We start from the raw sequence: 13365 nt of genomic DNA on the forward strand, positions 1-13365 counted from the left end.
GAAGACATTCATACCTCCCTATTTTGCCAGTGATGCTCTTAAAAGAGCCTTTCTGTTTCCATAGACTAGATGAGAACCCAGTAATGAAAGTTGAGTTGTGGGACCTGTTGTGTTTCCTCTAGGAGATCCCATGTACCTACTTAACCTGCTTTCTTGTGTATTATCCTTGCCAGCAAGTACTACTTATGGCTGTGTTGGTCTGGTTCGGGAGAGCTAAGTGGCAGAGGAAGACTTGTGGTACAGGCAGCAACAGTATGGTTAACCTGCAGCCTCTCCCTAGTGTTAATTCAAGCAAGGTTTGCATTTGTTTCGCACGTTCCTTGTGTACCGCTGCTTGGACATACTTGCTCCCTGGTAAATAACTGAGTATAGGCTGAACAGGGAAAAGAGTTAAAGTTATGTGTCCTTAAATCCTGATGTCAAGACTTGTGGCCAAGCTAGAAAGAAAGCTCAGGTTTGTACTGGAGGAGGAGGTGGTTTTTCAGGGCTGGTTTCCATGGAGGTGGAATGAAGTGTTAGTGGAGTGAGTGGTGCATGAGCTGGGGATGAATCCCTCTCATGAACAGTTTGTCTCACCTAAGTGGGATTGGGAGCACAGTTTCCTCAAGGCTTCTTTTGCCTTTCAGCAAAGCCATCCTAAAGCAGTATCTGTAAATGCTGCCAATCCATCATAAAGGTAGTGGATCAACCCAAGTTCTCATATGTCCTTGGCTCTCATAAACCTTGGTCCTTGGTCTTGAGAGATGGGACAGTTTCTTCTCTTCAGCCTCCTCTCAAGGGGAATTTGAGCGGGACTGGTGGGGGTGATGGATAGTAAGTTTAGAAAACTAAATCTGAGGGATCAATAGAAGCATATACAACCAATGCATCTTCTTGTCTGTACAGCACTAAATCAAAAATGATGAATGGCAGGCTTTTCAACCTTGGCACCTCCAGCCTTCCCCAGTAGAACAGCATCCAGTGACTGATACGGATTATGCTGCTTTCTAGTGTATTTCCTTTGCTTTCCTAATAATTTTGGCATTGAATCATGATGCTCTGTTTTTAATATCCTTTCCTTCCACCAGTGCTACCTACCTCTTCCCTATGTAATTTCCATCTTGCAGGCATACTGCCCATTTCGCATTCCCTTTGCTCATAGTTTATTCAGGCAATCTATTGCAAGCTGGGTTCCTCCAGAGCTTACACTGGTTTGTATATTTCTTGCTTTCTGAATGAGTTACCTCTCCTGGGGGCTGTGTTCCAGCCCTGTGAACAGTCCAGGTATGTCAGGAGCTTTGAATGCCTCTGGTTGTGAGCTGACTGCTACTGGTGCTTGTCAGACCCAAGTGGATTGGGAATGCATGAACATGTGTGGAGAGGGTGCTGATGTGGCACCAGCTCTGGCAGCCTGGGCTCTGCAGAACTGCTGCCCCAAGGTCAGTAAATGGCACTAGCTCAGTGTTTTTGAATCAGAGCAGGAGTCCACAGTCAAGGCTCAGAGACTGACCGCCCTCTTGTGCCTTTTCAAGGTCATTTACACCATGGAAAGCAAGCACCTTATTTTATTGCATCACTTATTTATAATAAATAATCTCAGTAGCAGCTAAAGTGACGCTGATCTAACGCTGAGGTGTCCCTGGACCAGAACTCTCTGGATGCTCCGATGGGAATATTCACATCCCCTTTGCACGGCTTGGTTGGCCCAGCTGCAAATGACGAGTGTCTGCTTTCATTCTTGTGCTCTTGATGTAAACCAGCTCTAAGTTCTGCCCAGTCAGTAGACCTATGCCGCTGTGACAAAGCATGCAAGGTTACAGTCAGAACATGAGCTTGCTAAGAACCTTGTGGAGTTACTCTTAAAACAGGCATAGACAAACGTATTTGATGCAGAAAGCTGAGCTGTTGTATCGGGGCTGAAGTGGCCAGAAGCAAACAGCTGAGGGGCTTAAACAGCAATAACTGCTTTGTAAACGTCAGATCATGCATAATGAAAAGCTGGTCCAGGCTTTAAGAATCATATGGGAAATTTCTGTTCCATGTCTGTGATTACATCATGACTGCAGCATGAAAGCAGCGACAGGATTCTCATAGGCTTCTGGAAGGGCAGAATTGAAGAGTATCTTAGGACACACGTGCTCCAAAAAATATATCATAGGATGAGGATGTTGAGAAAGGAAAAACCTAATTCAAAGTCATGACAACAGCACACCCCTTGAGAGCATGCTGAAAACACACATCCAAAAATAGACTCCAGTGAGTGAGACAATAATGGAGCGAATTGCATCTTGCTCTGGCTCTGAATGAGAGCTTCTAGAATGAAATAGGAGAGGCAGATGATCTGTGTTATCTATCAACTCAATTGGTTTGCGTATCCAGAGCTTGGCTCTGTAATAAATGGGAATGCCACTCATCTGGTTTTCTGGTCTATTTAGAATATTTTTAGAACTCTTTCTGAAAAATACTCTGATAAATCTCTTGAATTTCCCTTTGCTCACTGAGACTTAAAGTAACATTGGATTTAATTATACTGTGACTGGAAGGGATGTAATGAAGGCAGATACAAATCCTTGTGACAGGTTAAAGTGGCAGCGAGAGTAGTCATCCATCTAGGAACTGTAACGGTGAGTAGTGTAGTAGGGCCTGAGTCTTTTGCAAGCAAAAATGGGGTTTTGCTTCCAGCATAGGCAAAGCAGAGGAACTGATGTGAGAACCCTGGGAAGATGTGAATGCAAAACTATCCCAGTCGGGCCTGATGTGCCTTGCCAGAAGTTACAAGCAAAGCTGATGGTACCCAGAGCTCAGCTTGCAGAATCCTAGCTTAGGGTTTCAAACCCTTTTCCTCATGTTCTTCAATCTAGGAATGGGCTTCTCAGCGATAATATAAGCTTTATGGAGGCCAACAAGATTTCAAGGGCTATATTGTTTGGGATGCTGAATTTAGGGCTGGTGCTTGCATCAGGTGGGATGGATGACTGGGAAGATGCCATCTTCCCAGCCCACATACACCCAACAGTCTCTTGCCTGTGCATGCTGCCACCTCTTAACACTGCACTATGGATGCCAGTGTAAGTAGCTGTTGCCTTATGGTCCCTTTAGTGTGTCTCCTGCAGTGCTTTGCAGCCCTAAGAAGATAAATGTTTGTTAAGCTGCACCTGCTTGCTTGAATAATTCCCCACAAAAGGAGGCCACTTACCAGTAATTCATTACCAAGCCTTTGTTAGCATAAACAGGGCTGTGAGAAGTAAGCACAGATTTCCCTGTTCTTTACTGTTTATCGGCTGTGGTTTCTATTAAGAGCTATCAGTACCTCTTCTCCTCTCTCACTTTCCCACATCTCAGCTCTGTAGCATAATCTTGTCATGTTGTGGACATTTATATCTGCTTTCTTGGCTTGTTTTTATGCTGTAGTCTAAAGAGACAAAGCAAAACAAAGCTTCCTCATGTGGAGGAAGGCAAATGGGCAGACTGATCAGGAGCGCCTGGCAGAAGGCACAGAGCTATTGCTCAGCATTTCTCCTTCTGTTCCATAGCGTCTCTTCCTCCCACCCAATGACACCGACTGAGCAGTGGAGAAGGAAAAGGTTAGAGCCTTCAATGCCATGAGCTTGCTCCATCAACCTGGATGGCAATTTCCAGAGAAGGCATTTTGTAGCTGGGCCACTGGATGAAAGATTCTCCTTCTCTATAAGTTCCAAATCTATTCCTTTTGGTCTGTTACAACTAGAAAGATTTGAGACTTTCTATGTCCTTTCTTCCCCATGTTCCTATGTGGCTGCTGGACATTTAGGGGAAAGAAGTGTCACTTGAGAATAGGATCTGGTGGATCTGTGCTAACAAGATGAACTACAAGTTCCCACCAGCCATTCTCGCACCATGAAGTGTCAAGAAGGAGATTGGGAGAGAAGCATTTTCTGTGTCACGCTCGAGTTTTCCTTACATCAATTAGTTTCCATCAGGCTTTTCTGAAGAAGAATTGAGCTTTGAAATACATTGGCTCAAAATTAACTCAAGTTCTGGGGAACTGAGGGCAGGAAATTAAAAGGAAAACTTCTGATGCTTTCTGCAGTGTAGTTAGGCACGTAATTAATTCCTTGCATCTTTAGAAGTCCTTCATTTAATTTTTTCCCCCATTTTGGTCAAAGTTGGCTTGTAAATCTTACAGAATGAATACTGAAGAGAGAAACTGTGATTATCATCCGCTCAGTTCTGTTGTTGCCTCTGGCTGCAGTCTTTCAAAGCTGCAGTAGGTATGTCCTTGACTGAATGTTATTCTTGAGATATTCATGGGGGTTTCCTTACTTCTTTTGCAGAAGGTTTATTGGCACATCCCATGCAGTCATTAGCTAGGACATATGCAGTGCCTAAGCTATGACCTGGCTACAGTTCTGCAGTTCACTGAAGTAGAGATCTCCTGCGTGTAGACATTCCTGCCTCCAATGTTTGTGCTGGGATCTCGGGTATTAGTGGATTTACAAAAGCAGCGATGAGTCATCCTGTGACAAAGAGCCTATGGCTTCCACAGGGAATCTCCTGTCATCACACCCAGGAGAATCACCAGGAAAAACTCAGCTTTGCTTTTTTTGCTGTCTTTCTGGTTTTCAATTCTGAGTTAAACCTGTAGCAAGAATACTAGGTGCTACTTGCTACCTAGGGCTGAGAAGTTTCCATACCAAAAGTGGTTTTCCGTATCTTGCTACATATCTCTGTAGACCTTAAAGAGTGAAGCAATTTTTGCTCTTATCATCTTTCTGAGTTGTGCTTTTTCCTTGTGCAACACATTATTCTACGTACCTTACAAAGTTCTGCTCTCCAGTCATGGCAGTGACTGATCTTAATGGGGAGAGTTCAAATTAATGTTGCAGTAAACCTCTCAGGGAGAAGGCAGCGTGTGGGCAAACCAAAACTAATGCAGTGATTCATTTCCACTTGCTCATGAACCATCTCAGTGCTTGTAAACCAAAGATGGGTATTTAGTAAATAATGTTTGCAATCGTTTGAGAGGTAATTGCTCATCTCAGGCTTGTGTTTCCAGCTCCCATTGTCCCTAGTTTAGTGTTAAGTTAAAAGAGCTGCAGCTCTGCAACAGATAAGATAGGAGAAGGGTTGTTGCTTGTTGTCCTTGCTTTTCGTTTAATAGGGTGCTTAAGTGATGTGACTTTAGCCCCTCACTGGTCAGGTGCTGCTTTGGCTGTGTTGAGAACCTGGGGAGCAAGGGATCACTTTGGGGTGTCCTCACCACAGAAAGAGAAGTGTGACCTCTAACAGCACCTTGCAGGGAAGGTGCTGGCAGACAAGGGAGCATTGGCTGCCCATCCTTCCTTGGGAAAAGGTGTGTACCACTGTAAAGACACAGTTGACTCACCCCGGTCTTGTCCAGTTTAGTGGCCTTTTGGAGAAGAAGCTTGACAGTATTTGGGGTCCTTGTTTCCCAGTCTAGCAGAAGCAAGGTCTTGCAGTGAGCATTAATTGCCCAGCTTCTTCTACTCTAGCCCAGTCCCAAACTGCATACAACTCAAAAGAAGGTGTTCGTTGGGTAGGAGCAAAGGATTAAGTATAGTGCCTGCAGAATTATACGATAATGTAATGCATCTTATTCTCTTGGAGTTATTCATTGTAGGGAATCCAGAAGATTAGACGTTGTGCTGCCATCTTCCAGACTCACCAGGAGACACAGGGTCTCTCTATAGACGTGCTGAGACACTATCAAGTCATTTGATTGTGAAAATGAGTATCTTCAAGACTGCTGACTGCGCTCTTAGGCTAGAAGAGATGAGTTTTTTCAGGATGGTAAGAGTGGCATTTGTAGCCTGTTGGGGTGAATATGAGAAGTTGCATTCCCATAGCTTACTGACCACTAGCTCTTCAGAAGGTGTTCAGTTTTCCCTTCCGTAGAATGGAGCCATAAGATTTCAGTTGTGTTTGAAAACCCTAGGTTAAAACAGGGAAGCACAAATCAGTGGTATGGTGAGGGATACGGAGCAATATAATTGATATTCTCATCTCTCAGGCAAAATGATTTAGTGTTTTGTTTATTAAAGAGCATGGAGATTTATAAACTTGCAAAAGCAGACTCCTTCTGGTGCAAGTTGACACTGTTGTTTCTGTTTACATCAGCTGTGATTTTGGGCCGTGGTTGGCTTTCTGTAGCTTATTAATAGGCTTCTGTTGACCATTATCATTTGCATTAAACAAGAATTTCTATCTAGTAGTCCACATATCTTGAAAGCCGTTCTTTACCTGAGGCTGTGTTGATAAAACTGATTAGGGAAAGGAAGGCAGGCAGGAAGAAATGTGCTCATGGTGAAAAGGGCAGTACATCAAGCTGAAATTAAGGAGAAATGCTGAGTTCACAGAACGTATCAGGAGTTATTAACCTTTGCATGAAAGCTGTACTGCGCAATGGCAGGAAATTTGCTTAAGCTGAACTTCAGCATCTCTCTGACACTGTCTGGCATATGGGAAAAATACAGCAGCAGCACTGATAGTCTGATTTTTACTCTTACTTGACAGCTTCATTCAACTATTTCAAAGCACCTTTACCATAATGAATTTATCCATTTATCCAGAGCTCTTGGCTCTGGTCAAATCTTTACCAGGCGACACGTGACAGGTGAATTTCTCTGTACAGTGAAGTCTGCAGTAGACCCTTGCAGCATGTGCATAGATGCTGTATCAGTCTGTTTCCTAGCATACATATCTGGAGGCACTAAAAGAGGAATATCCCCTTTGCCTTCTTGCCGGCATCAGTCAGTGCAGTGAGTAATCCTGCATTTCCTGTCACAATCCTGAAACTAGACATGCTAAGGTGGTCAGATTAGGGTCTATCTGCACCCACAAGGGACACAATCAGCTTTGGTAACCTCACAACAAAACCTTTCAATCCTGAAGTTATTTGCGGTGTTCTACCCATTTGGAAAGCAATACATATATCAGTTCTGTCATAGAAATGCCATCATGAAACCAGAACTTAATCTGCTATTTTGAGACATGCACAATGGAAAGTCTGGGTCCTTTTGAAATGAAATGTGTTGGCTTTGGATGTTTTTCAGTGGTATGTTTTTGCCTTTCTGAAAATAATGTTGTTTCCCTTCCTACCTCTTCCCCTGAAGCTGCATTGTTAAGTTAAATAAAATAAAACCCATGCTTTTCAGAAGGAATATGCTTCCAAAACCCCCTGGAAATTAAATAACAGCTTGACAGTAAAAGGTTGATGTATTGTTTGACATCTAGGATGTAGGCAGCTACCTAGATGTGGTGTGTGTGTTGGCTAAATCATTTTCTGTCACTTCTCGGAATATACTGTTACCAAAGGCGACATGCTCGGTAAACTAAAGCATAATTATTCTGCATCACCATCTAGAGAGCATAGTTAGAGCTAAGCCTCTCTGTTTTCACCAGTAAATGATAAAACATAATTTTGATGGGAATCCTTTCTGGTTTTAGTGCTATTTACTCTAAAGCAGCTCCTATTTATAATATATGCACTAATATCACATCTGCTTTGTCCATATGGGAAAGAACTTTCCATTTTTACTCCCCTTCCATATGGAGCAAGAGGCATTTTGGGGGGGGAACGTGAGCAGGGTAGAATGGGGATAAATGATAGGAAGCCCCTTTATTGACAACCACCCTAGATATTAAATGTTCTGGCTTGATCCAGAGCCGGCCTGTTCTCCCAAAGGGAGCTGTGATCTGTATCTCGGAAGCATTTGAATAGGAGCAATGACAATGCGTGTACATTGTAATGCAGATTGTTGTGCATTTTGATAAGTTGCTACAGGAATCAGTGATGTAATGACGGATGCCAAGCTTTGTTCCAGGAAAAGGCCTCTGTATTTGGCTGGAGTACATTATAGGACTACTTTTAGCTGCTTAAGTCAAGTCCTGATGGCCAAGATTTCTCTTGGTGGAGCCCACAGTTGCAGGCTGCCTGGGATCCTTTGGTGAATAATGGAACGTTTTCCTGTTTTAATCAGATGCAATTTTGCAAATGGTTTTTATGATTTAGCAAGTCCATTAAAAATGACATTTGTTCTGCTCTGACACTCCTAAGGAGCTCCACAGAGCATAAACACTGGAAATTACTGGTAGGGGAAGAAGGTATTAAAATTCCCCAGCCCTTGTGTGCTTGTCTGAGAAATTCTGCTACCTTGTATGGTGCCAGCTTGGAGCTGAGCCATTTGATTTGTCTCAGTTTTCTATGTGCATTGACTTGGGGCAGCTCCAGGCTGCCGCAGAGACAAAACATATATATTTATCATGGTGTGCCTCTCATATGCTTTATAGAGCTATGTCTTAAGGCTGAAAGAGAGGCTAAGTTTAGCTGAATTGAGGCACCTGACCATTCGATGCAGAAAGGTTAGTAAATATAGTGAATCTCATTCAAGACGTGTCGCGTAAAACAACATATGTACCAACTGGTCCTTCCCATTATCTCCTATATTCACTAACTGAATTCATTCTAGCTCTGTATTAAACTCTTCCAAGATTTGCACAATACTTAAATCCCATTCATATTTCTGTCAAGTCCAGAGAAGTTTCAGAATGGAGATGAGTCCCTTACCCCATATTCTCCATCTACCCTCATTTCCCAGAGGAATTACTGGGTTCCTGGAGTTCAGCTCCTTTCTGTTCCTCCAGGGATCCTCTCAAGAAAGACTACCTGCCCTGTCACATTTGAATATCAGCTTGGCACTAAAAATGACTATTCTAAGTCTCTTTGATACAAAGCTGACATCAGCATTTCAGCTGTAACTCCCAGCTTTCAGGAAGCATATTATTTCAGGCTTGCTCCCTTGTCCTATTCAGACAGTGGTATGAAGTTCCTCTGGCTGGGGCAGAACTTTCCAACGCTCTCTGGAAATATATCAAATGAGCTGGTTTTTCCCCAACTGTCACTTTTGCACTGGTTGATTTTGTGCATTTTTAAACAAGTTTTCTGCGTCTAAATGCAAAATTATGATGGATTATTCCAAGCCATACCTCTCTGGGCATGGAAGACTACTCCGGAGTTGCAGCTGTCACAACAGGCTTTGCCAGAAAGGGGTCAGAGTGGGTTTTTCATAGTTAGGCTTTCAATGATTCCTCTGAAGTCCATTCCATGCTTGCGTTGGAATGGACTTCCTTTTTTCCCCTGCAACCACCAACCACATGCTGGGCATTTGATGCTATTTCAGACTTCTTTTTTTATAAGCTGACACAGTAGGTGCTTTTACTTTACCAAACTGAAAAACCCTCAATCAAGAAATATCCAATATGAGCAGGAGATACCTCAGGGGAAACCTATGCAGGGTAAATTGGTTACTGCTCAGAAAACTACTATAGTGGACCTGATTACCTAGTAATTAGCCAGAGCAACCTGCTCTTTGCCACCTGGAGAATATGTCCCCTGCTAGTCCCAGCTTTGAGCATGCCATTTGTGTTCAGTCCTGCATCAGGCATCAGTTTAATGCCTCACAGTTGGCTAAGTGTGCCGACTGGCAGTGACATTTTGCAGATATGCTCTGTTCAGTCCAAACTGATGTCCAGCATTTCATCCTATTTGTATCTGCCCGTCTTCTCTTTTCCCTTGTAGAGGGATTAAAGTTATTCGTTATAACCTGTGGGATTTATCGTCAGATCTTTCTGAATGTGAACATAGCTGCAAGTCAGATTTCTTATGTTGGTTTCTAACTGCAAGACTCGAGGGTTGTTCTTGCTTTCTCCTCTTGAAGGTTTAACTATACCCACCATTAAAAAAAGCCTAGCTGCTGATTGTATAAAGGCTTGGTGAGCAGTAAGAGTGTTGCTGTAAATGACCAAGAAAGATTATTTCTTGTGCAGAGGGAAGTGTTGGTCATACCCACAGGTCACATTGGAGTGCTGCAAGTCCGGGATGGGCATGATTTCTCTGGCAGTTGTGTGTCCGTCAGGAATGAATCTATTGTAGGCACTAGGAAATCTTCAGTGGAGATCTTGGTGGAATCTGAAAGTAGGAAGCACTGGGAAGAGACACATTGGTATGCAGGCTACTGGTTCAGCTTACCAAGATAGAGGCAAATACACAGTTGGGGGAAACCTGACAGTCTGGAACCTTGGGCTTTGTAGAGGGGGAAGGTGATGAAAATTGAGTCAACCTATTGTGAGACATTGAAAAGAGAACGTTTGACTCGATTGGGGATCACGGAGAGGCTGCAGATTCTGATTGAAGGGCAGGGCAAGAAGAGTCAGGAATCTGACTGCATTTGAGATGCACAGTGAACTCCAAGGTCTTGTACAGCTCTCTTGATGCTGTGATGTGCCAGATCATGTGGAGGAAAAACTGCTCTAACAACAGAAGTGAGGCTGGAGCTGAACCTACTTCCAGAGCAAGTTCTCTATGACTCCTTCCACCCTGCGAGGGCTTCTGCACCTTGCAGTTCCCACCCGGACCACGAGCAGAAGAATTATTACTCATTGTTATGCGTTGCCAGCAAGGAAATGCACATTACACGCTACCTACCTTGAGGGCAGTGTCACCAGAAACTTCACACTGCTATTACACCTGCTTATGTGCCGCTCTACGTAGCAGCAAACAGCAGGATGTGCCTGTGATACCTGCAGCCTTCATTTGTAGTCCTAGAAGCTTTAGAGAAGCATCAAGAGCTAGATCCTTGGGCTGTGCAAATTGGCTCCATTTCACCAGTGAAGTCAGTAGAGCTGTTCTGTTAAAATACTTGAGAAAAATCTCACTTAACTGCTCCCTAGGGCTGTATTAGGTGAGCATCACACCATCTTTAATGTCTTTCTCCTCCCTCCACCCTGGTAAGACAAGAGAGTGTTATTATCTCCAATTTTTCTGATGGGAAGCTACAGTGCCAAGCTGGGTTTGGGCAGCTTGCAATGTGTCTGTTGTGAGTCTCATCAGACACTATCCACAGCCTAAGGCACAGAAATCCTCCTGCAAATCTTATCTGGCTGTAGACCAGGCTCTGATCCTCGAAGACATTTAGGTGCCTAATTTCTACTGAGACATTTAGAAGCTTAATCTATTTAAAGAGGTGGTTCAAAGTTGCTACCTGAAATACCTCATTGGGTTCTTTATCGAAGCAGGGAGCTGAACCTGGAAGTTAGGATTAGCAGAGTAAACGCAACCCTCCCTCTTTGCTTTGTTACTAGAGATTTTGCTGAATCAAATGATGAGCCCCTCTGCAGCGCCAGCTTCCAAGCCTGATGGTGGTGGTGACTTCCCCTTATTTAGAAAGGACCTTTCTTTCCCTTTTTCAGAAACTGAAAGCAAAACCAGCGCAGACAGGCAGCCAGCATTTCCACTACAAAGGCTTCCCCCTCCTCCTCCGATTTAAACCATCACCACAACTAAGCAACAGAAACAAGCAGATTGAAAACCTAAAAGCTGTGTGATGCTTGATGTCTTGTAATGTGTTAACAAGCCCCAAATTTACACTGTCAGTAAGAAACCCCAAGGAAAAGTGGAAGTCATTCTAACCAAGGGAGTGTCTCCCATCCTGCTGCTCTGGCTTTCACGTCTAATTTTGGCAAACAAAGTAAACATGGAAAACACAGTGTTTGTGCAAAATGCTCTTGCAGAAAATACGGACTTATTTTGAGCCTCTTTTGAATTTGCGTCTTAGGTTCTGATTGCACAACAAAGGGAAAGTATTTTATTGAGATCAAGGCTGAAAAGGAATTGCTGTTTTCACTCAAAAGCGGTTTGACTCCGTGGTTATCTTCTCATCTCCCATCAGTTTTGAATTCATCTGCCATTTGAGTGGTCAGATCCCTTGGGTTGCCTAAGAAATAATACAATAAGCTTTTAACATGAGCTGTTCTGCTCTAGAGGTGCCACTGTTCTGGAGCTGCAGGTCCATGTTGGGGTACCACAGGGCTGGTGGTGCCAAGTACGGCCACACTGAGTGTGTTGAGAAGCACATCGCATACTTAGAGCAAAATAATTACTTGTCCTCTGCATTAATCTGAGTTTCCTGCTCTGTTTTTCCTGTGTGGAAGCATTCATTGCAGGTTAGGAAACAGGCACTTTATTGCTACTGCACGAACACGGTGCATGTGAAGGCACTTCCTTTGATTTCTGCACTCTTTGCTGCTATCATTCTTAGAGGCAATTGGAAAGGGAGAGAAACGGGAGGAGGTACAGAGGGACCCTCTTGTTCGCAGTGCCATGAATGAAACATCATAAAACATGCCTACCAACTGAGAGAATCTATTATCAGGGAGCTGTCAGTCAGTGGCAGAAAAGTAAGGAGAGAGGAGAGAATAAACAGTTTAGAAAAGGGGCAGAAGTCACTTTATAAAACCCTTAGTTTAAATAATGTTTGCTGAACTATTTGGTTGGGTTTTTTTTTTTCCTCAAGCTTAAAGAAAAAAAATATTGGTTCTTTTTCTTCCCTTTGATTCTCAGTTCTGCAGCATGTTCACACCTTCAGTTAAGGAAGGAAAGGAGAAGAGGCACCTGAAAGGGTTGGTAGATGTTTGGGATCCTGAAGGCATAGCGGTTGTCATTACTCTCCAAAGTCAAACATGACTGCCCCCGAGCTAATGGACTGGTGGAGTTAAGTGGCTGGAAGGGAAGATAAATATTCAGGTCTTATCTTTAATACAAAAGTCTATGAACAAAGATGACATTTCCTGTGTGTTCCCTGTGCGTTCAGCTCTTCCCTGTATTAATGTCAATAGAAAAAGAGCTTGGATGTGCGAGAGAGCTTGACCTCACCACCTACCCTTCCTTTTTGTCAGCGCTTACTCCAGGTTCTGAAATTGCTTGGTTTGAGTATCGGGAGTGCAATAATACCTTCGGATATTAATCATCACAGGTGCATAGGAAATAAAAGGAGCAAAGGGACCAGAGTAAAAATGTAAACTAAGTTGGCAAACCTTTTGGCTTGCCTAAATTTATCACATTGAACCTCCAGTGCTGTCCTGCATGTGATCTGGAACTCCTTCCCATTGCTTTCATGCTTTCCTGCCTTTGCTAGGAAATTTAGTGGTGGGTCTGTACAATTCAGTTGTTTTGCTTTCAGTTGTGTTTTCAGCTCCCAGTCTGCCCATTGGCCACTTAAAGAGCAGTCTGGCTGTTTGCATGTCGCATCCCTTCCCCAAAACCAACAGAGAATGCCTTTTTGTTTGGTTGGTTTCAACCAGAATCAGTCATTAGATTGCTGATGTAAGGGGAGGAATCAAGATAGATTCAGATGGGACAGAAAGGGGGGGGAACGTTCTTTTTCTCTATTTTTTTTAATGTTCTTCCTTAAAATGATGGCAATTTTCTCCAGATCCCAGGACAATCACTGAGTATTGGTAGGTTTGTTGCTGACTTGAAGACCTTGTGCAGTTTACCTCCTGTTAACCCTTGCTCTCTCATCTTCCCCTAGCCTACATAGGAAACTCCTC

The 13365-nt window shown here is 43.4% G+C and overlaps 1 long non-coding RNA gene across 1 annotated transcript in view; it reads left to right on the top strand.

Annotated features, from left to right (window-relative positions):
- Nucleotides 1–13365, top strand: part of LOC134163068 (uncharacterized) — an 86272-nt gene that overhangs the window by 38216 nt on the left and 34691 nt on the right. The window lies entirely within an intron of this gene.

The sequence above is a fragment of the Pezoporus occidentalis genome, unplaced genomic scaffold (assembly GCF_034315485.1).
Source record: "Pezoporus occidentalis ecotype Australia unplaced genomic scaffold, CSIRO_AGI_Poc_V1 ctg199, whole genome shotgun sequence".
Lineage (NCBI taxonomy): Eukaryota > Metazoa > Chordata > Aves > Psittaciformes > Psittacidae > Pezoporus > Pezoporus occidentalis.